The sequence below is a fragment of the Mytilus galloprovincialis genome, chromosome 6 (assembly GCF_965363235.1).
Source record: "Mytilus galloprovincialis chromosome 6, xbMytGall1.hap1.1, whole genome shotgun sequence".
Taxonomy (NCBI): Eukaryota; Metazoa; Mollusca; class Bivalvia; order Mytilida; family Mytilidae; genus Mytilus; species Mytilus galloprovincialis.
This window is the reverse complement of record NC_134843.1, coordinates 56,511,876-56,528,380: the sequence shown is the minus strand read 5'-3', so window position 1 is coordinate 56,528,380 and position 16,505 is coordinate 56,511,876.

Here is a 16,505-nt window from a genome sequence, read left to right as displayed (position 1 = left end):
TCAAGTATAAAACCTAGTAAATCTTCAGTTAGTGGTGGCTCGTCTAGTGGATCCCGCTTTGAAGTGTTAGCAGATATGCACACAGGTTAAGATTAGGACACATCGATTAGCATCTCCTTTATTAACTTTTTTGTATTGGAACATTAACGGTGGTTTACATGATAAACTTAATGACCCAAATTTTTTATCTTACATTAAGACATATGATATTGTTATTTTGTCTAGCTGAGTGTTAGATTGATTAGACATTTGATGATATTGTAGAAGGTTATATTTGTAAGCCAGTACTAAAAAGTAAATATAAACAAGGCGGTGGACTATAAAATTGAGAATGGAAATGGGGAATGTGTCAAAGAGACAACAACCCGACCATAGAGCAGACAACAGCAGAAGGTCACCAACAGGTGTTCAATGCAACTAGAAATTCTCGTACCCGGAGGCGTCCTTCAGCTGGCCCCTAAACAAATATATACTAGTTCAGTGATAATGAACACCATACTAAACTCCAAATTGTACACAAGAAACTAAAAGTTAAAATAATACAAGACTAACAAAGGCCAGAGGCTCCTGACTTGGGACAGGCGCAAAAATGCGGCGGGGTTAAACATGTTTGTGAGATCTCAACCCTCCCCTTATATCTCTAGCAAATGCAGAAAAGTAAACGTATAACAATACGCACATTAAAATTCAGTTCAAGTTTTATATTTGTTAATAAAAAAAAATGTTTTGCAAAATATGTTGAAGTAGTTGATATTCAGAACGATACAATTATATGGCTCAAGGTGTCAAAGGATATTCATGTATCAACTTGAGGGTTTGATTATTTTATTGGATGTGTAGATTTGCCTCCTGCCTATTCAAATTATTATAAAATGTATAATTGTGATTTATTCTATGATTTGTTAATTCTGTTAAAAATATTCATCAAAAACTTCAAGAGTATTTTTACTAGGGAATATGAATGCAAGAACTGCTATAGTTAATGATTTTATAATAAATGATAATGTATGTGGCCCCATGTTTGATAGTTTCAACCATATTTTGGGGTATTTAAGTGACACAAATCTACCAGTAAGAAGAAATCCAGATCAAAGTACTAATGAGTTCGGGTTAAGATTGCTAAATATGTGTAGAAGCACTGGTCTACGTATTTTGAACGGTCGGCATAAGGATGGCTTAGCTAATGACTATACATTTTGTAGTTCCCGAGGAATGAGTGTTGTGGATTACTTATTGGCTCCATATCACATTTTACACATTATAGACCAGTTTAGTGTTTGTAACTTCATTTCTTTTATTGACCACACGTCTTTACATGTTCGCTTGCGGTGCATATTGCACGATTCACAAGAGCCTGAGCGTAACAGTGGTACGTCAAACAACTCATATAATAGTTACCGATTTTAAGGAAGAGCTAAAAGATCAGTGTTATGAGTCTTTAAACAGTGGTTCACTTAGCCAGATAGTATTTTCTGATATTGAAAAATCCCAAGATGGTATTGACAATTATGTTGAATCGTTTACTTCCAATTTGATGGACATTATTTCACCATTATCTTGTAATTCGCATAATTCAAATAATACTTGTGACCGTACAAGACGACCCGATATAAAGATGACAAACCATGGTTTAACTACGAGTGCAAAAGACTTCGATCTATCCATGTTAGTTCTTTGTATACATTTAATAGAGACAAAAATGTTGAAAATCATCAAATAGTAATTATGTCTAAAAGACAATACAAGCGTTCAGAAAATAAACTTAAACGAAAATATAAGCGTCAAGAGTGTGATATGATAGCTGCATTGCGTAAAAGCGACCCAAAGAAATATTATAAACTGTATCAAAAGAAGAGAGCCAAAACTTCTGATGTGTCACTTTCAGAATTCTTCGAGCGTTTTAGAAATTTAGTCACAAATTATGATATTAATTTAACAGTCGATACTCCAGAAACCGTTTCGACACAACATATGATGAATTTGATCGAATTATTATTGTGTATTTCTAACCTTAAACGTGGTAAAAGTCATGGTATTGATGGTACATTTAACGAGTTATTCATTGAATTTAAGGATATTCTGATACCGTTCCTACAGGAAATATTCAATAAGATATTATCATCAGGACATTTTCCGAAATCTTGGGCACTCGCAGTGTTTTTAAAAAAGGTGACTCAGTAATTTAGCGAAACTGTTTATAAATTCAAGACAAATAAAATGGTCTGAGAATAATGATATTATTACAGATGCGCATTTGGATTTCGCCCGGGAGCAGCACTGTTGATGCAATTTATTCTTTGTTGACACCCGTTCAGAATGCACTTTTCAAGAAAAAAACGTTTATATTGCTGTTTCGTTGACTACAAACAGGTATTTGACTCTGTAAGCATACTTAACTTATGGTTGAAACTATCAAGAGTTGGTTTAATAGACAAATTACTGTTTGTTTTAAAATCATTGCATTCTACAGTAAAAGCATGTGTGAAAATTGATGGTTTTTATTCTGAGCAGTTTACAAGTTCAGTTGGTGTTATGCAAGGGAAAGTTCTTTTTCCTATACTTTTTTCGTTATATGTAAATGGCTTTGAAATGGAATTTCTACGGAATAGTAATATACCAAATGAAGTACAAGACTTGTCATTATTTTTACTTATGTACGCTGATGACATGATTTTATTTTCTGATTCAGTTATTGGCTTGCAAGATATATTAGACGCATTATTATTATATACTTGTAAATGGGGTTTTACTGTTAAATATTGCCAAAACAAAAATTATGGCATTTAGAAACGGAGGTTTTGTAAAAGACGAAGACATTTGGTGTTATGATGGCAATGCTACTGACATAGTGGATGAATTTTGTTCCCTTGGTGCACTGTTAAATTTTAACGGTAAATTTGCTAAAGCTCAAAAACATTTAGCTGAGCAAAGTAGAAAAGCTGTATTTGGGTTAAAGTCGAAGGTCTCGTCATTGTATTTGAATGTTTTTACAAATTTGAATTTATTTGATACTTATATTAGCAGTATGTTATGTTATGCTTGTGAATAAAGCTCAAAATATTGAAAAAATACAACTTGATTTTTGCAAAAATATATTAGGTGTCAAACAGTATATACAACAAATGTTATGGTTTATTTTGAATTGGGTAGATATCCTTTGATATATTTTAGAATGTACAAAATAGTGAAGTACTGGTTAAAATTGTTATCCACAAGTAACTGTATTCTTAAAAACTGCTACAGGGAACAAATGTATAATTTCTGTAATATTAGAAGCAGTTGGATTTATCAACTACAACCATTATTATTTAACTTAGGTTTAAATGAGATCTGGTATATTAACCAAGATAATTTGATTATTGATACAAATTTATTATTATTTGTAAAAACAAGGATATATGATCAAACAAAACAGACTTTGAATGATCAACTGAACGTTTCATCTAAGTGTTATTTATATAAATATATTGTCAATAATGTATGTTAACAGAATTATCTAACTAAACCTATGACTTTTAGCGTGTATCTAATTCGGCTTAGATTGTCTTCTCATAATTTGTTTGTTGAAGTAGGCCGTTATGATGGAGTAAATAGGTTAGATAGAAAGTGTACCCTCTGTACCTTGAATATCACTGAAGATGAATTCCATTTTGTTTTACAATGTGAATGCTATATAGACTTAATGCGACAGTTTATTAAACCTTATTACTATAGACGTCCATCGTCGTTCAAATTAGTGCAACTTCTCAGCACTGAAAATGTAAAAGATTTGTGTAAATTCTTGTTTAATGCACTTAATCATAGGACCGAACTGTTATTGGTCAATATTTGATATGTATTTGCTTCTCTGATGTATTATGTCATGTTGTGTTATAAAAAAGGTTTTTGTATTTTTTGCTCTGATAAGCGTAATATGCTTAAAGTAATAACGAATTGAATTGAATTGAGTTCATTTTTTTTTTTACAATTTAGACAAAAAGTCATGCTTATCTTATCAACTCACTCTGAGACATGTTTTACTAAATCGAACCAAACTGGCTCCTCAAAACCTTTTATTATTTAATATTCCGCTTTAATCAATGATTGATACACATAATTGCGTTATATAATCGTATATATAATCGTAATATAATGTTTTGTCAAAATTTAAGAGGGTAGACCTTGGTTCAGGGAGATAACTCTTTAAATCAGTTATGCGTTTGTAAAAGTCAAGTTTCGTCAATGAATTTAAAGCATTTACCTGAAACAGATTGAAAATAATCTATGTATCCAAGAAGCTTAGAACATGTTTGTGAAAATGGCTGACACAAACGTACTGATGATTTTAAGAGTTATTTCCCTTAACCTAGGTCTACCTCCTTAAGTTGTATTGAAAAGCAATTGTTTATCAGAGATAAAAATCATGACACCCTCCTTGCTCATCAAAATAAGAATTGTTGGTTCCTTATTCCACCAGCAATAAAACTACTGTAACTGTATAAACAATGAGAGACAACCAGAATCAGATGTGAATTCAAAAAGATAATCTCACTACCCACATTACAAAGTGCGTATCTGGTAAGGTTAACACATTAGTTCGTTTGACTTGTTTTACATTTGTCATTGCAGGGCCTTTTTATAGCTACCTCATAGTTAAAGGTCGTCCATTGACCCATAGTTGCTATTTTTTTTTTCGTCATTTAGTGTCAGGCGGAGAGTTTCCTTATTAGCAAAGCCCCCATATCTTCTCATTTTCAAATTAATTTTTTTGACATTATGCTTAAATAATAATTTTTTTCTGATAATACCCTTAAACAATTATTTTGTAATTTTATTTTATCCTATGTACTAGTATCAAATATACTTACAATGAATACGTTGCTATATGCTCGACTTTTGTGTCTGCTCCAAACAAACCGAAAACGAAATCTACTGTACTTTCGTATTTGTTGTGTTAATATCTTTGCTTAATATTGTTTCGTTCTATAAGACAACATTTTTATTTTTGGACGAGTTGTACATAAATAAAACAGTAGTTTTTCTTGTTTGAAGTATTTTAGATTTTTCATTTTTGGGTCTTTTATAGCATACTTTGCGATATGTGGTTTGTTCTGTGCGGTGACCCTTTAATAGTTGCAATTGGAAACTTCAATTATCTTCTGTTAAATATCTGTCTATTTGACAATCATATCATCTTTTCATTTTCGTTTTATTATATAAAATATGAACTTTTCAAAAACATCTGTATACAACAATATATGAATATAAAAATAATCCTGCATTGAAGTGATTGGTTCTGTTTGCATAACATTTAAAGCGTATCCATGATATTGCATGTTGTTGTCTAAAACTCTATACTAGACAAGAAAAACGAAATAAAAACAAGAAGATCTGGAATAATTTGCATGTGACGGTCTCAATTATACCCGAAGAGTAAGCTAAAAATAAGTAAAATCAGGAAATATCATCACGAAAGGTAATTTATGCACATACAGAACATTGTAAAAAGCGAGAATATTCTATCTAAAAAGAAAAAGTATTTTTTTTTCAAAACTTATGACTGAGGGTCTGGATTGGGGGGGGGGGGGGAGGGGGCGTCTGTTATTCTGTAAACATTTTATTTTTATCCCTTATTTCTCTAATCTTTAAAAAATTAACCGCTTTTTTCTCTAATCTTCAAAAAAATAAACCCCTTTTTTCTCTAATCTTCATATTTTTGCCCGTTATTCTCTAATCCTCATTTTTTAAGGGCATTATTTTTTAATAATTTAACCCCATCCAAACCCTCATGACTCTAAATAAAAGGAGATGTCATGTGATTTATCAATTTGGTTATATCAAAAGCATACACAAATACCATGATTACGACAGACGCATATGTCGTCAACAAATGACTTATTACACTGGTGGTAAGCGGATGGTCGTAACTAAAAGTTACGACCATCTGAATATGGGAGACAACTCTAGGGATAAGTTTTTCTTTTCGATTTTCGTGCAGTAAAAGGTTCATTTGAGGCAAACCGCTTGTGTCATATACCCATATCGTGAGTGCGTTGTTTTTGAAACCAAATTTGACGCATAAAATCATTCCAAATTTTGTGAAATAGTCATTCAAAAATTCGAGCATGATGGTCGTAACTTTAACTTGTGATGGTCGTAATGTCAACTATAGTATTTTGGATGATGGTCGTAACCGACAAAAGATGGTCGTAACTTTGAAAGATGACCGTAACTCAAGTATTCAGACGAACTTTTATCAAATTATTTTAACAGTACTGTGCACATGCATAACCATGTTAATAAACTCAGTTGTTATATAAAGTTAACTACAAAAAATATTATTTCATTTGTTACTCTGATAATGGTATGCAGAAATTTAGTTAAAGAATTATCAATCAAACATACATTTTTGAAATGTTCCAAACGACCATCATTTAGGAGAAACATTGAAAGCTAATCAACTCGCATTAAGCCAAATAGTATGTTAGAGTTGAGTATTAATATATTTTTTACTGTACGTTAAGGCATACAATTGTTGAATATTTGCTTTCAGATTTTGTTTTATTTACGACTTTTTATTACCTGCAATCATGTCGGCAGATGAAATTATTGAACGTACAATTTTGAACAATCTTCTTTAATTTTTAATCAGCTATTGCAGTTTTTATAAACCATTGGCTTTTAAATATTTGGCTTTTGGTGAATCATGATTAATGAAATCCACAAATGCCTGATGCTTTTAACGTGTTGTCTTTAATTTTTATCGATTGCATGACGATCTTGCGGTATACCATTGATATGTGTTCTAAGTATTGGTTTAGAATAAAAAAAAAACTTAATCCATGGTGTCGCAATGAACATTGTGTTAACCTAGAAAGTATGAAAAAGGTTGGTATATATTTTAAAATGCTACACGCGTTGAATTTAAGAGTAAGATCAAATATTAGTTACTGTAGTTTATAGACAGGCTTGTAGCCAGGATAATATTACAAGGTAGAACTTAATGTACTGCGGCAAATATTACATACATATGCAGGTAAATATTTTACAATGCTACACACTTTGAATTTAAGAATAAGATCAAATATTTAGTAGTTTATAGCCAGCCTTGTAGCTAGGATAATATTACAAGGTAGAACTAAATGTACTGCGGCAACTATCACATACATATGCAGGTTGAAAATAATGTTTATGCTATATGTTTGTATATTGTATGAATGTACTCAGATTTAAAATACCTGAGTTGAAGCATAAAGTTCTATCTTTTAAATATTATCCTGGCTACAAGCTATGTATGAATACTGTTTGCTGAAATTCAAAAAAATACATTATCATCAGCATATAGTAAACAATGTAAATTGCTAACCCCTTTGATATTCTTTAGAAAGAAGATTAAGGATTCATACTGTGAAGGATTTTTTTTACTCTTATAGTAATTTTGACTCTAAATATGGCTCCTCTAGTAGTGGAAAGATGATCCCAAATTGTCAAGCCTGTGTTTGTATCTGATCATAGACTTTGCAATGTCAAAATACAGAGTAAATCTACCGAGTTAAGAAAAATTGGCAAAATGTGTTGCTCTTTTGGTAACACCAAGTAAATGTTTACAAAATTTCATGCGTAGTCTTTCTGAAAGAATCTTAGGATAAGCCTGATCTACATTTGTAGTCATAGATTTTTTTTTTTTTTTTTGAAAGGGTTGAAATATCCCCAAATTTTAGTACTATATAAGAGAATAGGTTTTATTGTATGCTCAAAAACATGAAGACTGTTTTTTGAACTTAGATTCAGTGACAGAATGTCCTTGCGTAGCTTATAGTAGGCTTTTAACGCCTTACTATACAATTCTCTCTGAGCGAAGGAAAAAAATCTAGATGCACTAAAAGTTATTTCTTAATATTTACAATGTTCAGCACAATCAATAAGTCTGTTATTAAAATAAAAAATCATGTTTGATATGTCTGCCTGTCTTGTTTAATACAAGCACCTTGGTTTTAATGGGATTCATTTTCAAACACCGATCTTAATCCATCAAGTTTACTTTGAAGTCCTTTTTCCGAAGTTGAAAAATGGCAATATCATCAGCATATATATAGTAAAGAATAAACTGGTCGTGAATAAACAACAGCTTGATCAGGGGAACTTTTAATTCAATCAGGAAGTTCATTTATACAAATTTTAAACAAATTTGGAGCCAAATTGTCTCCTTGTTTTACTCCAACTTTAGTTCTAAAGAGATCTCTTACCATACTCTTTAACTATATTCAATAGCTTAAGTTTTATCCCTGGGAGAATGACAGTATCAAAAGCCTTCTGGAAATCAACAAAGCAGGCAAACACTCTACCTTCTTTTGTATTACAATACTTAATAATAGTTTTTAGAATGAACATATGGTCAGATGGTCGTGGTTTTTTTTGTTTTTTTTTTGGTAAACCCAATTTGGCTATCACCAATGAAATGATATTTATCTAAGAATTTACAAAGACGTGTATCTTATTAAAAAAGCTTCCCCAATGAATCAGTTATTGTAATTCCTCGATGGTTATTAAGATCGGATGCATAATTCCCTTTGTGAATTTGGAATAAAAAACCTGTGGTCCAGGGTTCATGGTATTTTCCATAAGAAACACAAAGATGTATAGCGGATAGCATGGTACCAATAGGCGTATTCAGAACTTTCTAAAACCACGGGTAATAATTATACCTGAACTTCGAAATTGCACCTCATAATCAGCTAGACTATATACCAGATGACAATACGACTTCTCAAAATCCAGGCTAAGAATAAGATGTATGTTCTTTAATTCGATTACGGACCTGAGAATTCGCGGATATGGTCTTGTCTCGATAACGATCCCATACCATTATTTTGATTCCTTACTTATGCTATCTCGACTTAAAGTATCAATTTTAAATTGTAGATTTTTCTTTTGAATTCCACCTAGTAAGTACATACTAGTTTTAAAAAAGTTTATCTTTTCAATACATGCAAAATATAAAGAAAATAAATCAGGATACTGTTATTTCATATGATGTCAAATTTGTTAAAAGCGCCTTTTCTTAATTCGTAACTAAGAATGATCATAAGCAGAGCTGTGTTTTAAAATGAATTCTCCACTTTTGAGAAATTTATATTGTTATTAAACTTAACCGCTTATAATTAGTTGCTTCTTGGTCGATTTTATACGTTATATTTTAAGTAACAGTGACTGGTCATTTCATTTTGTATTGGTTTTTTTTTTCGATTCATTCCAATTTTCTTTCCTTTCGCACTTTACAGGTATACCTCTCTTCATCCCTTTTAGTTTTTATCATTTAGTGAAATCAACTTCACAAATATATCATATAATATATTCATATAACAAAAGACACACTTAAAACTCTTGACTTAATATCTTATTCGGTCCTATTTAATAAAGAGTTACGACCATCACAATTTTGAGTTACGACCATCCTGAACATTTTTGTTTTTTTAGTTACGACCATCAAGCTCGAATTATTAAATGATCATTTTACGAAAATTGGAATATTTTTATGTATCAAATTTTGTTTCAATATCAACGCACTGACGATTAGTATGTATGAGACAAGCGGTTTGACTGAAACATTGTGTTTACTGCACGAAAATCGGAAAAGAAAAAATTATTACTAGAGTTGTCTCCCATCTTCGGATGGTCTAGTTACGACCATCATGCTCGAATTATTAAATGATCATTTTACGAAAATTGGAATGTTTGTATGTATCAAATTTTGTTTCAATATCAACGCACTGACGATTAGTATGTATGAGACAAGCGGTTTGACTGAAACATTGTTTTTACTGCACGAAAATCGGAAAAGAAAAATTTATTACTAGAGTTGTCTCCCATTCGCTTACCACCAGTGTTATTAGTGACGCTTCATCCTTATCATGCATACAACAGTTGCCATTGGACGTTATTTAGCATTCAAAAATCAATTCTCAGTGACAAATTATATGAAAATTATAGTAAACTTCAGCAGCTCTTAACTCAAAATATGGACAATTTTAAGTTAAGAGGATGATTTTTCCAGCTTCCAAAATGCTAATTTTTAACCTTTTTCACATGGACCAAATCACAACGTAAATAAAAAAAATCATAAACCAAATATTTGGACAGTGTAGTTTCAACCCCCTACTTGCTATTTGAGGCATAAAACATGAAGAAATAAATTTTAAAAGGTATAAAAAAAACCCAGCTGCTAACATTCACTGTAAAAAGAACAAGCCATGCATTATGTAACTGAAGGCCACTGCATTGTATGTGTTATATAATATGCCAGATCCTTTATTGTAATGAAGGTAAGCTGTCATTTTGCACACCCTTGTCAATAAATAACATGTACACCTGATGTCTGTTTATATTTTCGTCGTCTGCTACAGTGAACTACGTGTACTTGCTTAATTAAAAAAAAAAAAAAAATGAGAGGTTACAGAAAGTGATATAACAAATAGTGTAGATAAATGAATGCTAATTGAGTCACCTTCTGTAGATAAAGTCATTACTTACTTACTTATATAACGTGCGAATCCAGATAATTCATTTCCACTGTCATAAGCGATTATTACTATTGTAGAATAAAGTATGATTGGGAAAATTGTGTTTGTTTACGTTTTAAAAAAAAATAATCGATTTGAACACAAAACGATTAGAATATGACGATATACATTTTGTAATGTATAATTATATGATTAAATTTCAATTAAATATTTTTAAAGCATCATAATCTAGAAAAAAGTTATTGAAAATGATTAGTTTTGCCTTTCGGTGCGATATATTATCACAGTAAAAGCGATCATTTCTGGTGTGGATTTTTTATTAGGTGCGATGGATTTTCATTGTTGTTACATGTAACTATGTGTGATAATTGAACTTTCAAATTATTATAAAACAGACAATATTCATCTGATGAATTAAATATTGAGGGTATTTACAATTTAAAAATTCAAACTTAAAGATAAAGAACAAGTGAGAGAAGCCGATATAGGATATCAAAAACATTCTTTGTAAGCATGTTGAGTAATCAACATAATAGAGGAATTCCAATTTTAACTGTACTTACTGCATGGAAAAGTTCATATGTGTGTTAAGGGAGTTCGCTACTCAGTTTCAAGGTAATTAACTTTTCAAAACACTAGTTTATATTGATAGGGGATTAATAAAGAAATCCAAAGAGCAAAACAAAATATATAGGACACCGTGCTTGTTTTCGATATATTGGCCTTTGAAATTTTGGCGGGAAAATGCTCTCTCTTGACTTTTCATAGCTTTATTTTTGACAAGTTTAAGTCCCCGAAAACTATTTAAAAATAATTTCAATTCTATAAGACCTTCCACTAATTTTAGTCTAATTTTGAAGATTAAGACTTGCCGTAGAGTGGCAAATTCAAAAGATTTTTTAAAAGTGCGACCCAAGGTCAGAAAGGGGGTGACATTTTGGACAATATCTCGGTGAACCCTCATGATAAACTAGTAAAAAAATTATGTTGAATCATGTTCTGTAAAAGTTGCTGTAAAAGTTCAAGAATTCAACTTGTCATATTTACGCATGATTTGCAGAAATTGGTGTGGTATATCTTCGTTTCAAACATGGAAGAAAAGGAAAATTTGTATCTCTATCTACGTAAATCATGAACAGAAAATTTCAATTATAATATTTAAATTTTACGCTGAGAAATCATACACTCTGCAAAGCCATTTCATTTCCGTACAGAATTACATGGGAGTGCATTGTATTCATCACCGTATGATAACAAAGAAGTTACAAGAAGAACACAATTAAGAGAGGTAGGAGTAAATTGTAAAGCTGTAGGAGAGAAACTTCTGATGGAGATGGATAGTAACTATGTAAAATTTCGGAATGAAAGTAAAGAGCTCCCCATTTGTTTTACCGCATAATGAAGGGTTTTATCTTGTAGGGATATGGAATTATTTACAAATGTCTCTATATCTGAAATTAAGCATTTATTGACTAAATACTCATTTCTACTTTGATAATGGAACAATATGTATCTGTTTAATACAACACCGAAAATCTTATACACAACAAGATCATCGTGTAGATTTCTGTTGGAAAGCAACATGATGCTCCGACTCATCTAATACATCAAAAGCAAGTTCCTTTTCCCAGTTCAACTAGTAGTTGGGAATACATGCTTAATGAAACAGCCTTGTTCTTGAAGTTATATATGGAGAGTAAATTTCGACTCGCCTACATTACTTATCCCGTCTGTATGACTTGTCTGTGGAATAAATTTTAGGACAAATCTAATAGTAATGCCACTGAGAGTGTTTGAACACAAGTTAATTCATTTGCGGAACGTTTTGCTTTTTCCTAAAGCGCTTTTCTCTTATCTAAATGTTTTCAAATTTGTACATGCTTCATAACACGACCTATAATAATTTATTTGTTTTAATGAAAGAATTTTTTATCTTTCATATTCGTCATACAGGCGGCGAAAACATTATCATGTCTCACATCTATTGCGTTTGAGAGATCAGTGGTCCTCTTTTCTGTTGCATTTGACATATTTTCGTTGGCAGACATTGGCAAGTAATTCATACTTAATATTGATTCTATTTTTTTTGGGGTGGGGGATTGAATGAGCAAATTTACAGTACTGCATATCATTTTCAAGATATATGCAGCTGTGATAGAATGTGGCTTGAAATTAGTTTATTCGCGAAAAATAACTTCAAAAGTTATTCACACTTAACAATTTAACTAATTCAAACATCGAGACATTTACATTGATAGAAATCTGTATTTTTATTTTCAAAAAACAAAAACACATACTTGGAAAATCATAAGTCAGGGCAAACTAGGAAAGGGAGTGCGACACGACTAGCTTATAGAAGTTAACATTGTACAGTAAAACTGATATATGATTAGATAATGTAAGAAGAAGACCCGTAAGTAATGATTTGTATATTATGTCAATATATAAAGCTTATATGTTATTGAGAATTTAACATACATTTACACTTTCATTTTATAGCAAATGTTTGATGATATCTTCTTTCGTGAATTGATTATAACCGTACCTGTGTTTGGTAATTAAAAGAAAAAAATTGGAAAGTCACATTGTATCGCAATCTGAACCGTGGGAAAACTCTACGACAGGGCTAAAATTTCCAACATTTTTAGTGAAGTGTTACATATGAAACGGATCGTATAATGACATAAAAAGTTCAATGTAGGATATAAAAGAAACTTAATTCATATAGTTTTTTCACTAATCCCCCTTACTTTTAACTTAATTTCGGAAAAAAATTGATTGACCAATAAGGGTACATATAACATCGATGTCAATTAAACAAAAATAAAGAAGAACATGTCCCTTTTAAGCAACTATATGACGATTTTTTCATCAATACCGAACAGTAATTATTGTTTCTACGTGTACATTAATTTGTTTACATTATCTTTTTACAAGCGCCCCTACAATCAAGTCTAGAATATTAAGCTTGTATATGTTTTTCTCGTTATGCAACCATTACAGTGTATGTTTAATTTTCTTAAAATGTTTTTCGAATTGTTTACGTTCGTTATTCGTAACATAGATCAGACACTGTAATTAGAACAGAATTAATCGATTTTCATTCGTAAATGTTATTCATCCTTTCACATCATGTATATAGACAAAATTCTGCTCTCTAAGAATGCGGATGGGTTAATTGGTCTCTTCAGTATGTAAAACGTAAATTTTTATTCATAGAAGTTTGCAAAAGTCGTTGCAAACTCTTATAAGAAGAATTATATTCATTTCCCTAAAACATCATTCTAATAAAGAAAATAATGATTATATAAGCTAGATATATTGGAAACCACGGCTCTGTTTTCCATAAAAATGTTAAACAGTTTATCCAATGGCATTTGCAGATGACATGTCATTAGCCTACATTTCCTTTAGCGAAAAAGTTTAAATTATAATTGACCATGCAAATTGGTATATATTATTTATTATTCACCGCTCGGGTGACCCTACTTGACTTAACTCTTCTTCGTTTGTCATTCCGATTGTACAGATTAAATAGAAAATAATTATCTGATTGTCAAATAACTACTTTAACACAACAGTTATCCTGCAAAAACATCATTTTGCCTAAACGAAGGGGTTTCCACAAGAGTTGTCAGAGGACAACAATATTTTATCGGAAATTAACAGAAAGTGCATTTAAAAAACTGAAATTGTTTGCGCCTGTCCTAAGTCAGGAATCTGATTTTCAATGGTTGTCGTCTGTTTATGTGGTTCGTAAATGTTTCTCGTTTTTATATCTTATGTAGACGAAACGCGCGTCTGACGTTCCAAATTATAATCCTGGTACTTTTGATAACTATTTATATAGACGAGACAGTTGGTTGTCCCGTTTGAATGGTTTTACACTAGTAATTTGTTTGGGCCTTTTATGGCTTTCCGTTCGGTATGAGTCAAAGCTTCGTGTTGTAGGTTGTACCTTGACTTATAATGGTTTACTTTTTTAAATCGTTACTTGAATTGAGAGTTGTCGATTAGAACTCATACCACATCTTCCTTTCTCTATATGTTAATATAATATTGAATTGACAAATTTAAATTTAGAAGACTTTTTTTCCAGCCTTTCCCAATAATATGATGGAAGATAATGCATCTAGAGATTTGATCGACACTTTAGCTATTTCATTTGACCTAGAACTGGGCATGGATGTGTGGTCTCGTGAACCTTCGGCAAAATGTATAGTTTGAAGCATTTAGGTATAAACTGCCAGTCGTGGACGTATCCAGATTTTGGATAGGTCTCCGTACGGCCTTCATTAATAAGCAAAGTCCATACCACATAGTCAGCTATAAAAGGCTCCGAAATGACAAATGTAAAACGATTCAAACGAAAAAACTAACGACCATATTCATAAACAAAAAATAAACGAAAAAATTGTACACATGAGAGTGCCTACAATGCGATTTTGCATATGATTAATTTTTCAAAGGGACATATATGTCACTATTTGAAGGCGTTTTGATTGTCAATGATTTTCGATTTTGTCTAAGATAATGTCGATATAAAGATACATGTACAAGTTTTAATCAAATCTGACAAGATTGTACACGTAAGAAATCTGTCAAGACAGACAGGCAGACAGACATCAATGTGTTGCACAGGGAACAACAAAACAGAAGTCACCAAATTGGCAGTTAATGTCTATGAAGACTTGAAGAACTCGCATATAGGTAGTAAATACATTATACTAATCTTACCTGAAAGGCGTCTGTTCCGAAAAAGTTTATTTCTCAAGCCTAACAACAGGAGCATGTTAAGAGAAATAGAATGCATTTAATGAGTCAAAACTAGAAGGACAATCGCATGGACTGCAAAGCAATAGTTCATTCCAGAATTGTGTTTTCAATTTCAATCTATAATCTTTGAAATTATTCAGTTTTCAAATTGGACGTGACATCGTTGGTCAGGTTGTTGTCAACACATCTTAACATTTCCAAGGGATGTAATCCTCCAATACCAAAATGGAGTATTGTGCCAGATTCTCTAACATTCCGAAATACCGATTTTGTTAACCTTGTTTGTTCACTAATTGATGAGCACAGTCATATCAGTAGGCGTGAAAGCGTATTCAACAACATATGTAGCAGTATTTCCTGAGCATGGCAACAATTGACAGTAATGGCAGTAGTCTATAGCTAATACACAAGAGGGGCGAAAGATACCTGAGTGAAAATCAAACTCATTGATCGAAAACAAACTGACAACTACATGTCTAAAAGAACAAAAAAAGGAGGACAGACAGATAAATAATATAACAGAAGACACAACATAGAAAAACAAAGACTGAGCAACACGAACCCCAACAAAAAAACTGGGGATGATTTCAGGTGCTCCGGAAGTTGATCAGATCATGCTCCACAAGTGGCACCAATCTTGTTGTTAATACAAACCTGGTAAATAGTCTAATTCGGAAGGACACAATCGTGAAAAGGGAAAGGGATCGTAGTAACGAGTAACGGAACATATCCAATATCATCTGTGAAACGGGTTTTCCATAACGGTCAACCATCTATTGATGGCGTCCGTAAAATTTACGAAGGAATGATCTCAACTTCACCGTATATAGTAACTGTTATACAATTAATACATTTCGATGATATATAACAACACTTTTAAAAATGTTTTATGCTATCAACAGTTTCATTTTTGTCACGATAATGCAGATGAAAAATAGAGCGTACCATACTTGAAATATCACAGAAACACATGTGTGCTCTCGGAAACTATAACATAGGTTTTGTTCACGTTCTTACATCGCAATTCAAATGTTTGAAAAGATGAGAACAAATACCCTAACTGGTTATTTTTCGACGTTAGTCTCAAGCCCTCCGAAACCATGCACATTTTAAAGCATGTTGGATCAATTTCTTTCTGAATCCTGCAAAATATTCTAGTTTTTCCTTTCAAGGGTATAACTTTGGTATTTTTAATCATTCTAAACCCAATACATTGTACATGCATACACA